We start from the raw sequence: 13,221 nt of genomic DNA on the forward strand, positions 1-13,221 counted from the left end.
TACAACAAAAGATGCCCAGAAAACCTGTTAAACAGATTAACTCTTCATCACGAATTATGACTTCAGCCAACACTGCTAGCGCTGTGGCTAACCCTACTGTTAGCATTGGCTCTCCTGAGGGCAGAGATGACAACAATACTGAAGAGATGCCGCTATTATGGGAGAAGATCTCCAACAAAATTCTCCGTCATATAAACAAAAGGTTTGACAATTTGGAACATAATCTTCATGCAGTACAGGAATCCCAAATAGAACTGCTGGAGAAAGTTAAATCTATGGAAGAGCAGGCTCTAGATCAGGAAAATCGTCTGTCCCGCTTGGAGAAAGTGGTCTCCAACTTGGAAAGCAAGAATAAAGCACTGAAATTAAAAGTGGATGACTTGGAGGGTCGTTCGAGCTGAAACAACATTATGATCATTGGCATCCCTGAGAAAGCAGAGGGACCTAGACCGCATGAATTTATTCAAGATTTGATCCCTAAACTCCTCGGTGAGGATCATCTCAAATCTCCGGTTATTGTCGACCGAGCACACCGCTCGCTGAGACCTCTACCGGCGGCAGGCGCAGCACCAAGACCAATCATCGCACGAATCCACTTTTATCGGGATAAAGAACTCATTCTAGAGAGCGAGCGTTGGAATACCAGGGCCATAAGGTGCTCTTTTTCCGGATTATACATCAGGGGTGAGGCAGCAACGTCGTGAGGTGTTGAAGGTATTACGGGAAAAAAACATGGAACACAGTCTTCGGTATCCTGCTAAACTTCATATGAAATATAATGAACACCTGAAGGTCTTTTCTACACCGGGTGAGGTGTCCGTGTTTATAAACTCCGAGCTGAATAGTTTGGAATAGAGCTGTATGATTTATGCTTCTTCTGTAAAATACTCTTTAATGTTCTGAGAGACTAGTATATTGCATTTTTTTTACTATTTAATAGTTTGTTTGAGCACGGAGTCAAGCGTAGTAATTCTTTTTATTTCATTAGACACTCTGTGGAGGAATGTGTTGAAGGCCGTGTGCCCAGTGGCCTCTGGCAGAGAGGGACGCCAGTACTTCATCTCAGAAGTGCTTTATGCGGGGGTGGGGAGAGGATGGGGAGTGGGGGTTTTTATGGGTTTGTTTTAGGCTGCTTAAGTGTGTTTGGTTTTTGTGTGTGTGTGTGTGTGTGTGTGTGTGTGTGTGTGTGTGTACGCGGATGGGGATGGAAGTTGATATCTCATGGAGTTGATACATGATGTTTGGGTCAAACAATGAGGTGTGTTCTGAGGGAAACAATCTAAAAATAGTTTATTGGAATGTAAAAGGTCTCGGATATATAATTAAGAGGTGAAGTTCTCTCACACCTTAAATCAATCAGTGCAGATATAATATTCCTTCAGGAAACTCATATAAATATTAATAGGCAACAAAGATTAAGAGCGAGTTGGATATCTCAAATGTATCAAGCTCCTTTTACCAGTAAGGCCAGAGGAGTTGCAATTCTCCTTAAAAAGAATGTTTCATTTTGTTCAGACTTTGTGATTGCTGACCCATATGGCACATAGCTTATAGTCACCGGTCAAATTAATTCACTACCGATAACCTTGCTTAACATCTATGCTCCAAATGTGGATAATCCTGATTTTTTTTAAAGAAAGTTTTCAACTTAATGTCATGGTCCTGGGTTGGTGACCCAGTGCTTTTAGTTATCATTTTCTAGTTTATTATGATGATGATTATTATTATTGTTTGAGTTCTATGTGTTATATTCGGTCTGCCTTTGAGTCTGTGTCTCTGTCTGTCTATGGTGTCACCCCATCTATTTGTGAAGCTGTCTGTTTAGATCTGTGTCTTGTTTGGTTCCTCGTGTCTGAGTTCCCTGTTTTATTGTGAAGGTCTCTGTCTGATGTGAGTGTGTTCAGTTTACATTTCCCCTGTCCCATCAGCTCTGATTTCTCCCAGCTGTGTTGCCCTCCTGTCTCTCATCCCCTGAGAGATAAAATTTTTATCATTAGAGAAAAAATTACCAATAATCATCCCACAGATGTAATATTATCTACAGCTACTCTTAGTACCATTGATGTTAAGTTAGACTCTTTTTCTCCAATTGATCTTTCTGAGTTAACTTCAATAATTACTTCCTCCAAACCATCAACGTGTCTTTTAGACCCCATTCCTACAAAACTGCTCAAAGAAGTCTTCGATCTTAAATATGATCAACCTATCTCTAATAATCGGCTATGTACCACAGGCCTTCAAGCTGGCTGTAGTTAAACCTTTACTCAAAAAGCCATCTCTAGACCCAGCAGTCTTAGCTAATTATAGGCCAATCTCCAACCTTCCTTTCATATCAAAAATCCTTGAAAGAGTAGTTGTCAAACAGCTAACAGATCATCTGCAGAGGAATGGTTTATTTGAAGAGTTTCAGTCAGGTTTCAGAGCTCAGCACAGCACAGAAACAGCTTTAGTGAAGGTTACAAATGATCTTCTTATGGCCTCTGACAGTGGACTCATCTCTGTGCTTGTCCTGCTAGGCCTTAGCGCAGCGTTCGATACTGTTGACCATAATATCCTATTAGAGCGATTAGAACATGCTGTAGGTATTACAGGTACTGCGCTGCAGTGGTTTGTATCATATCTATCTAATAGACTCCAATTTGTGCATGTAAATGGAGAGTCCTCTTCACACACTGAGGTTAATTATGGAGTTCCACAGGGTTCAGTGCTAGGACCAATTCTGTTTACATTATACATGCTTCCCTTAGGCAGTATCATTAGAAGACATAGCACACATTTCCACTGCTATGCTGATGACACCCAGCTCTATCTGTCCATGAAGCCAGATGACACACACCAATTAGTTAAACTGCAGGAATGTCTTAAAGACATAAATACCTGGATGGCCGCTAACTTTCTGCTTCTTAATTCAGATAAAACTGAGGTTATTGTACTCGGCCCTGAAAATCTTAGAAATATGGTATCTAACCAGATTCTTACTCTGGATGGCATTACCTTGGCCTCCAGTAACGCTGTGAGGAACCTTGGAGTCATTTTTGACCAGGACATGTCCTTCAACGCTGTTACGGCTGTGGCCATAAGAACACTGTGTGGGCTGTTTGTTCTGTGTCTTTACTGTGTTTAAGACTCTTTACAGGTCCCTCCCCTAATGAAGAGTAGTGAGCAGCTGATTGGACCATGGAACAGGTGACCACATTCAAAAAGCCACTCTGACAGCTCCAGAGAGAGAGAGAGAGAGTGTGGAGCCGTCGCAGTCCTGACCCTGGTTTTCCCAGCCTGTGTTTATCTTGTGTATTTGTGGGAGTGTGAATTGTAAAAGCACTCGTGGGCTGAAGCGGAAGGGGTGAGCTGCCTTTTCTTTTGGAATCGTTTTCTCCTGTTTTCTTGGTCAGGGAGCGAGGGATAGCTCTGGCATTTGTTTGTTCTTTTTTCTTTCTTAGGGTTTAGTTAGTCTTTTCTGGTGGGACTTAGTTGGTTTTGTTTATTATTTTGGCCTGGGCTCACCCTGGAGCTATGCTTCTTGTCCTTAAATAAAATCACTTTTTTTACTCACAACTGGTTTGGATGTTTGGCTTGGGAACCAGGGCGGGGATTTGTCTCTCTCTCCTCCAACCTTATGTGCGTCCCTACCCGCCTAGACTAGGGGCGTAACATAAATGGGGGCTCGTCCCTTTTCGTTCATGTGATTGGTTCGTTTCCTTTTTGCGTTTGTGGTGGGGGGGAAACGTTGTGCGCGAGTTTTGCGGCTCTGGAGTGCGCGAATGCGGTTGGGTGTCTGCGGAGTTGTGTTTTCCTTTTTCGCTTTGCTCGTGATGTCGTTTGACATGGATGATTTTGCGCAACGTCCCTCCATTGAAAAGTTGGAGCGGTGCACAAAAGCAGATTTGTTGGTAGTGGCTAACTTATTCAGGGTGGATGTTCCGTTGAATGCTAAGAAGGCGGAACTTAAACACTGTTTGGTGGAGAGACTGGTGGACAGGGGAGTGTTTGGGGGGCAGAAAACCTCGCCGAGTGGGTCTGGGAGTTTGGAGACGGCAGTGGGGGCGGAAGCTGCTGGGGCCGTCCCGAAGCCTTCCAAGGGGCGGATGCCGTCGGGGGCGGAAGCTCCTGTCGCCATTCAGTCTCCTGTATTTGACCCGGCTGGCCAGGTTGGGGCGGGTTTGGTGACGGAGGATCTCAGGCTTGCCCTTCGCTTGAAGGAGGTGGAGTTGGCGGCTAAGGCTAAGGAAGTCGAGCTCATGCATCTCCGCATTCGAGCTATGGAGCTTGATCGTTCTCGAGCGAGTGACGCTGCTCCCGTTCCTGTAAGTACACTCCCCGACACTCCCACCATAGACCAGTTTAACGCTAGCAAACAGATTGTTTTGGTACCTCCTTTTAGGGAAGGAGAGGTTGACTCATATTTCACTGCTTTTGAGCGCATCGCAACCACTTTAAAATGGCCAAAGGACGTCTGGAGTCTGTTGCTGCAATGCAAATTAATAGGAAGAGCGCAGGAGGTCTGTGCGAGTCTTTCTATTGCGGACAGCTTGGATTATGAGGTTGTCAAATCCACTATTTTGCGGGCTTATGAACTTGTCCCAGAGGCGTATCGACAGAAGTTTCGTGCCTGTCGCAAGCTTGATAGTCAAACGTTTGTGGAATTTGCACGTGAGAAAACTGTCTTATTTGACAAGTGGGTGGCTGCCAGTCACGCAGAGGACTTAACTCAGCTAAAGGAGTTGATCCTGCTGGAAGAGTTCAAGACATGTCTCCCTGAAAACATTGTCGTGTATCTTAATGAGCAGAAGGTTGGGTCACTGTCTAAAGCCGCGGTCCTTGCCGACGAGTTTGTGTTAACTCATCGTGCTGCACTTTCGACAGAGCGCCGTGAGTACACTTCCTCACCTCGTCCTGTCAGAAGTTATAGGGTTTCCCCTAAGCGCCAGACACGTTCTGCTGCTATTCCTATGTCAGATCGCAAATGTTTTTATTGTCATGAAATCGGGCACCTCGTTGCTGCTTGCCCATCACTGCAGCGCAGGGAGCAGGCCAACACGGTGAGGAAGCCGAAAAGTGTGGGTTTCGTTCGTTCTATGTCAGCTTCCACTTCACCTAGCAATGGAGTGGGAAGTGAAGGCTTTGATGAGAGCTACCGCCCTTTTGTGTCGGAGGGGTTTGTTTCGTTGAATGAAAAAGAGGAGGATCGGGTGCCGATCATGATTCTGCGTGACACTGGGGCCGCGCAAACTCTTATTTTGAAGGGGATTCTACCTTTTTCTGATGACTCTTTTTGTGGTTCGGATGCTCTTGTCTGGGGTGTAAAAATGGATGTACTGCGTGTGCCACTGCACAATGTGTTTCTTCAATCGCCGCTCGTTTCGGGTTCGGTACCGGTTGGCGTGCGCGACCAGTTGCCAGTGCCCGGAGTTGCGATGATTCTGGGGAATGATTTGGCTAACGGAAAAGTGTTTTCTACCCCGAGAGTGGTTGAGATACCGGGGCCTGATATTTCATTACCTAACCCTGTCGCTGAGGAGCATTCCTCCTCTGTTTTTCCTGCTTGCGCGGTAACTCGTGCGCATAGGCGCAAGTACGGTGACGTGGATTTATCTGATTCCTTTCTCTGTGCTGGTGGTGGGCCGGAGTCTGAATCTGAAACCCGTGTTCCACTGACGGGCGACTCTGAGGCGATGCTGCCTATTAGCCCATCAGTGACACCTCAACTGTCTTTGGAAATCAACAAAAAGGAGTTGGTTTCGGCACAGCAGAGTGACCCAACTCTTGTGAGTTGTTTTTCCGCGGCCAACTCTAGCGACCAGTACCCTCGTGTTTATAGTGTCGAGGATGACGTGTTGATGCGTACTTGGTATCCGCCTACAGCTGGTGATTTGGGTTGGAATGTGTTTAAACAGGTTCTGGTGCCTCAACAGTACCGACCCAAAGTTCTTGGTCTTGCCCATGACAGTTTTTCTGGACATTTAGGTATTAGGAAAACCTATCACCGCATTCTGCGTCATTTCTTTTGGCCAGGATTGAAGAATGACGTTGCTCAGTATTGTCGTTCTTGTCACACCTGTCAGATTAGTGGTAAGCCTAACCAAGTCATTCCACCCGCTCCATTACACCCTATTCCAGTTTTAGGGGAACCTTTTGAACACATCCTCATCGACTGCGTTGGTCCGCTCCCTAAAACAAAATCGGGTCACCAGTACCTCTTGACTCTGATGTGTGTTGCTACCCGTTTTCCCGAGGCAATTCCGTTGCGCACCCTTAAGGTTAAACCAGTTGTTAAGGCATTGGTGAACTTTTTCTCTATTTTTGGTTTACCAAAAGCTGTTCAAACTGACCAAGGCTCTAATTTCATGTCTAGGATTTTTGCTCAGGTTTTGCAGTCACTTGGCATTAAACATCGGAAATCTAGTGCCTATCATCCGGAGTCGCAAGGTGCGCTCGAGCGGTTTCATCAGACATTGAAATCGATGATGCGGAAATTTTGCCTTGAGTCTCAAAAGGAGTGGGATGAGGGGTTGCCGCTGCTTCTTTTAGCAGTGAGAGAAAGTGTGCAGGAGTCGTTAGGATTTAGCCCTGCTGAGCTGGTGTTCGGTCACACAGTGCGTGGACCCTTGCGATTGCTTAAGGAGAACTTCCTGTCCGACACTGTTGCCCCTAAGGAAAATGTGTTAGACTATGTGAGCTCTTTCAGAGAGCGTTTGCATAAAGCGTGCGCAATTGCACGGGATGCTCTCAGTGCAACACAAGGTAGGATGAAGAGGAAGTTTGATGTGAAGGCTGTGCAGCGAAAATTTGAGGTTGGTGATAAAGTTTTAACACTTTTACCGGTCCCTGGATCTTCCCTCCAGGCCAAGTTCAGTGGTCCGTATACAGTGCAGGCGAAATTGAGTGACACGGATTATGTCATCGACACCCCAGAGCGAAGGAAAAAGTGCCGTGTGTGTCATATTAATATGATGAAGCCCTACTTTGCTGGTGGTGTGTCAACAGTTGCGACTGTGGGGGTGCCGGTTTCCGAAACTCGGTATGACCCAGTAGGTGACGATTTGGTTTTCGGTTGTGCTGTGGGCTGCGCACGACTTAGGAATTCTGAAATCCTACGTGATTTAAGGTCACATTTAACTGGGGTAGACGATGATGTCCGAAATGACGTGTGTCGGTTGATTGAAAATCATCCTAATCTTTTCTCGGACACTCCATCCTGTACCACCGTGTTGGAGCATGATATCGATGTGGGGGACCATCCTCCAATCAAACAGCATGCCTACCGGGTGAATCCCACTAAGCGTGCTCTTTTCCAGACAGAAGTCTCTTATCTGTTGGAGAATTGTCTTGCTGTCCCTAGCTCTAGTGCGTGGAGTTCCCCATGTCTCCTAGTGCCTAAAGCGGATAAGACCCCACGGTTTTGTACAGATTTTCGGAAGGTGAACAGTGTGACCAAGCCTGACTCCTATCCTCTGCCCAGAATGGAGGATTGTGTTGATAGGGTCGGTTCTGCGACCTTCGTTACCAAGCTGGACTTGTTAAAGGGCTATTGGCAAGTTCCCCTAACATCACGTGCGGCCGAAATCTCTGCTTTTGTTACTCCTGACCATTTTCTCCAGTACACTGTCATGCCTTTCGGGTTGCGCAACGCTCCCGCCACATTTCAACGGCTCATGAATATCGTGCTGGGCGGCGTCTGTAAGTGTGAAGTGTATTTGGATGACATTGTCGTCTATTCAGACACCTGGTCAGAGCATATGGAGACACTCACTGATGTGTTCCATCGCTTGGAAAGGGCATCCCTCACCCTCAACCTCGCCAAGTGTGATTTTGGTAAAGCCATGGTAACGTACTTAGGAAAGCAGGTGGGTCAGGGGCAAGTGCGCCCTATCTCGGCCAAAATCCAGGCCATACTGGATTTTCCTGCCCCTCAGACTAGGCGTGAGCTTCGCCGTTTCCTCGGCATGGTGGGCTACTACCGGAGTTTCTGTCAAAACTTCGCGGACGTGGTCGCACCTCTCACTAGCCTCACTAGTGTGTTGAGACCTTTTGTGTGGACCTCTGCGTGTCAGAGTGCGTTCCGGGCTGTTAAGACTCTCCTGTGCAGTGCGCCAGTGCTGGCCGCCCCTGATTTTGCACGCCCTTTTAAGTTGGAAGTGGACGCCAGTGCAAACGGGGCAGGTGCCGTATTGCTGCAGGAAGACCATCATGGTGTGGATCACCCAATCGGCTATTTCTCAAAGAAATTCAATGTCCATCAGCGAGGGTACAGCACGATTGAGAAAGAGGCCCTCTCTCTGCTGTTTGCATTGCAGCATTTCGAGGTGTATGTCGGTGGCAGTCCCTCGCCTGTGATTGTTTATACCGACCACAATCCCTTGGTATTCCTAATGCGGATGCGGAACTCGAACCAAAGGCTGATGAGGTGGTCCCTCCTGGTGCAGGACTTCAATTTGGAAATCCGTCATAACAAGGGCACAGAGAATGTGTTAGCGGATGCCCTATCCCGTGTTTTCCCTTAAACATGACTGTCCAAAACATCTACAAAGGAGATGTCTTTGATTTTGGGAAGGGGGGTGTTACGGCTGTGGCCATAAGAACACTGTGTGGGCTGTTTGTTCTGTGTCTTTACTGTGTTTAAGACTCTTTACAGGTCCCTCCCCTAATGAAGAGTAGTGAGCAGCTGATTGGACCATGGAACAGGTGACCACATTCAAAAAGCCACTCTGACAGCTCCAGAGAGAGAGAGAGAGAGTGTGGAGCCGTCGCAGTCCTGACCCTGGTTTTCCCAGCCTGTGTTTATCTTGTGTATTTGTGGGAGTGTGAATTGTAAAAGCACTCGTGGGCTGAAGCGGAAGGGGTGAGCTGCCTTTTCTTTTGGAATCGTTTTCTCCTGTTTTCTTGGTCAGGGAGCGAGGGATAGCTCTGGCATTTGTTTGTTCTTTTTTCTTTCTTAGGGTTTAGTTAGTCTTTTCTGGTGGGACTTAGTTGGTTTTGTTTATTATTTTGGCCTGGGCTCACCCTGGAGCTATGCTTCTTGTCCTTAAATAAAATCACTTTTTTTACTCACAACTGGTTTGGATGTTTGGCTTGGGAACCAGGGCGGGGATTTGTCTCTCTCTCCTCCAACCTTATGTGCGTCCCTACCCGCCTAGACTAGGGGCGTAACAAACGCACATATTAAACAAATATGTAAGACTGCTTTCTTCCATTTGCGCAACATCTCTAAAATTAGAAATATCCTGTCTCAGAGTGACGCTGAAAAACTAGTTCATGCATTTATTACTTCCAGGCTGGACTACTGTAATTCATTATTATCAGGATGTCCAAAAAACTCGATGAAAAGCCTTCAACTAATCCAAAATGCTGCAGCAAGAGTGCTGACAGGGACTAGAAAGAGAGAGCAGATTTCTCCTGTTTTGGCTTCCCTTCATTGGCTTCCTGTTAAATCCAGAATTGAATTCAAAATCCTGCTCCTCACATACAAGGTCTTAAATAATCAGGCCCCATCTTATCTTAATGACCTTGTAGTACCATATCACCCTATTAGAGCGCTTCGCTCTTGCTCTCCAGGCCTACTTGTTGTTCCTAGAGTATTTAAAAGTAGAATGGGAGGGAGAGCCTTCAGTTTTCAGGCCCCTCTTCTGTGGAACCAGCTTCCAGTTTGGATTCAGGAGACAGACACTATCTCTACTTTTAAGATTAGGCTTAAAACTTTCCTTTATGCTAAAGCATATAGTTAGGGCTGGACCAGGTGACCCTGAATCCTCCCTTAGTTATGCTGCAATAGACATAGGCTGCCGGGGGATTCTCATGATGCATTGAGTTTTTCCTTTCCAGTCACCTTTCTCACTCACTATGTATTAATAGACCTCTCTGCATTGAATCATATCTGTTATTAACCTCTGTCTCTCTTCCACAGCATGTCTTTGTCCTGTCTTCCTTCTCTCACCCCAACCGGTCACAGCAGATGGCCGCCCCTCCCTGAGCCTGGTTCTGCCGGAGGTTTCTTTCTGTTAAAAGAGAGTTTTTCCTTCCCACTGTTGCCAAAGTGCTTGCTCATAGGGGGTCATATGATTGTTGGGGTTTTCTCTGTCCGGTTGTTCAGTCTGACGTCACTAGCCGTGTCTGGGTCTAAACTCCGCTGCAGGTGCATATATCAAACGATCACTATGGCATTACTGAGAGTTGAAAAACTGTCTAAAGTCTTTCATCTTTAATAAAATGATCAGCGTTCTGCTCTACCAGGTGTAACAATTGAGTTTAACATCCAGGCATCCATGAAAACGGAATTTATGACATTTAACGGAGTTAGAAGTTAGCAGGGAGTTAGCTCGCTAGCTTCTATCTAAATACAATATAGCATGTCCTGACTGCGGGGTTTTGGAAACAAATTAAAACGTACAGCTCTGCTATCACTTCCAGCATAAATGAAGACAGAAAACTAAACAGCAGTGACGTTTGTAGGGTTACTGAAGTTGGGCTAGCTGGTATATAATGATGTGCTACGTGACCGCTAGCGACACAGCTATGTTAGCATAATATAAACAAGCTAACTTTTTTTCCACTCGATAAAAGTTAGCGTGAGTGTTCTCGGTGGTCAGGAACAAATGTAATCGCATGGCAGGATGCTGTAAAAGGACCAAACTTCAGCCAGGAGAACAACTGAGATAATCCATCCACAATACGAGGTTAGTCATTCATATACTGCTGCATGGGCTGGGCTGTAGTTACATCCTAAGGTTTTAAAAACTGAGCTTAAATAAATGATTAGCGGTAATAAAAGCCGAGGGAGGTCAACAGTGATCACTGACTGTTTTAGGAGCTTTTTGAGATAAAATAGAAGAAAATACATAACATTAAACATGTTAACAACACAAAAGCCATATTAAACGCAGACTACTTTAGACCCGGAAGTAGGATTCGTTGCGTCATCACTGAACAACCGGGTATCTATGAAGCGCCTTGAGGCGACTTTTGTTGTGATTTGGCGCTATATAAATAAAATTGAATTGAATTGAATTGAATCTTAATGTGGGGGATGTTTTTCTCTATCCACGCTCTTGATACCATAGTCACTTGGGCCCCTGAATCAAGCAGCATCTTAAGTGGTACTCCATTGATGGCACATGAGACCATACATCTGTTCCCAATAAGCTGTGCAGTGGGTTTCCCTGGTGGTGCAGGACTGGGTGCATTTGATCTCACCACACTTGAAGTCTTAGTAAAACTGGTGTGTGCTGGGGACTCCTCGGCTTGTTCGATCACTGGCAGCCCCTCTCCAGTGACCTCACCCCGTTTCCCGACACCTTACGCCGCTGGCAGCCAATAGCCCGGTGTCCTGGCTGGCCACACGCAAAACAGTTGCAGCTCACTTTGCCTTGCTGTACACAATCACCACATCTGCCCCGGTTCTCAGCTGGAGGTGTTGGAGGGTGGTTCAGGGGCGAGCAGGAGTCTCCAGATGTCACACTATCAATCTGGCTCACCACTTTAGTTAGCTGTCTGGTCAATGAAGACACTTGGGCAGTCAGTTCTCTAATAGCTGCACGGTTAGCCTGTAGCTCAGTGTCAACTTTCGCTTGCTCAGTCAAGTCAGTATTAGCAAGCTGAGCGGCACTTATAGTCACAGGTCTAATTTTAGATGCTGTACCCAGTCGCCTCAGTCTCTCAGCTTCCTCACTGGTGGGCTTTGTAATCTGTTCAAGCAAAAAGTCGTCACTAACCTGCAAGTCATTAAGAAAAGGTTTGAGGTCTTGTCTCACATAGTTGTTTTTTTCATTGAACCCTTGATAAAGTGTGTGAAGAAATATGCCCTGCACAAGCTTTTTGTCATAGCTAAAGTCTGCACCAGGCTGTCGTGACTCAAATAGTACACGCTGTTTTAACCCTATAATTCTGTACAAAAACTGCTGTGCACTCTGTTTGTCTTGCTGCTTAGCATTACTTAGCTCTTGAAAGAGTTCAGCGCTATTCTTGTCTCGAATATGAGAGCGGAGAAGTTTCTTCAAACCATCAACTGTCAAATCATCTTTGTTGGTTAACATTTCCTTGAGAGTACCAGGCTTCATTATCTTTAGCACGGTTCTGATTATTTCACACTCAGTAAACCCTTCTTGTAACCCCTCATCAATTTGTTTGCACAGACTACTGTAGGACATATCCAAGCCAAGATCTGAAATTTGTCCACCATGCAACTTGAATTCTCTGCGTGGAAACAAAGCTGCCACATCACTGAGACTCAAAACTTGGTCATATCCTCTGGACGGACGACTCACCCTGCCAGGGGAAACCCCAGCAACACTAGGCGCCGGTGACACTGAAGCTGGGATGTTGAAGTTCTTGGTGGGCGTATCAGTGTCTCTTAGCATGGATGAGGGAAAGGTGGAGATGTCTCTGTCCTGCGGTAGAATGGGTTGTGTGTGAGAGTCTTTGTTAGGGTGTGATGGTAGAGTGGGGACGTGGTCAGCTGGCATAGCCAGGTGTCTGTCAGGATGTGTGGGGTCAGTGTGGGGTGAAGTAGGGCACTCCTGCTGCTGGTTAGGAATATCTTCCATCTCAAGCGGCACGGCCAGATGATCTCCAGCCCCTCTGACGTCCGTTGACAGCAGGTCACTCACGATGTCGTCGAGGAGCAAGAGCTGGGCCATACCTTCATCCTCCAATGCTCTCAACTTTTCACCTCTGATGTACTCAACGATCAGGTCATACAGTTCTGGTTCATCTAAGCCATCAAAATTGAGAGTCATACTGCCATCCTCCACTGAAGAAACAACAGTGCGCAGCTGGTCTTTTCTGGATCTTTACTAACAACAACCGCCGTGGGGTAACAGTGGCCATCTTGACGTTTTGACTGTGACCTGGGCTCCCTGGATGACGCACTCAATGCAGCCTTCCCTGAGACTTTGGACACCAGTTCTGGTCGTTTGGCACACACGTCACCACTAGACGATCCCGGACGAGCCCCCAGTTGTTACCGGCACCAGACCTAGGGGAATCTGGACAGGCAGCAAGCAGCACACAGGCTAGAGAGCACTGCGTAGCCAAATATGAGCAAACTGTGGATTAATAGAGAGGACACTGAAGTTAGCGTCTGCTCATTTATTTCTGCACATATACACAATACAAATCACACTAGGCCATGCATTCTTCCTATAAAATAACACACACACACACACACACACACACACACACACAACTTCACTCGCTCATCTGGAGGATCAGCACTCAGGCTAATGGTGC

General features: G+C 46.4%; 1 pseudogene; it reads right to left on the reverse strand.

Annotated features, from left to right (window-relative positions):
- Positions 1-11,243: 11,243 nt before the first annotated feature.
- On the reverse strand, positions 11,244-12,819 carry LOC147334072 (uncharacterized; annotated as a pseudogene).
- Between the last annotated feature and the right edge of the window lie 402 nt (positions 12,820-13,221).

The sequence above is a fragment of the Aulonocara sp. 'chitande type north' Nkhata Bay genome, linkage group LG3 (assembly GCF_057382095.1).
Source record: "Aulonocara sp. 'chitande type north' Nkhata Bay isolate Kocher_YH1m ecotype deep benthic linkage group LG3, A_spYH_male_GT1.1, whole genome shotgun sequence".
Taxonomy (NCBI): domain Eukaryota; kingdom Metazoa; phylum Chordata; class Actinopteri; order Cichliformes; family Cichlidae; genus Aulonocara; species Aulonocara sp. 'chitande type north' Nkhata Bay.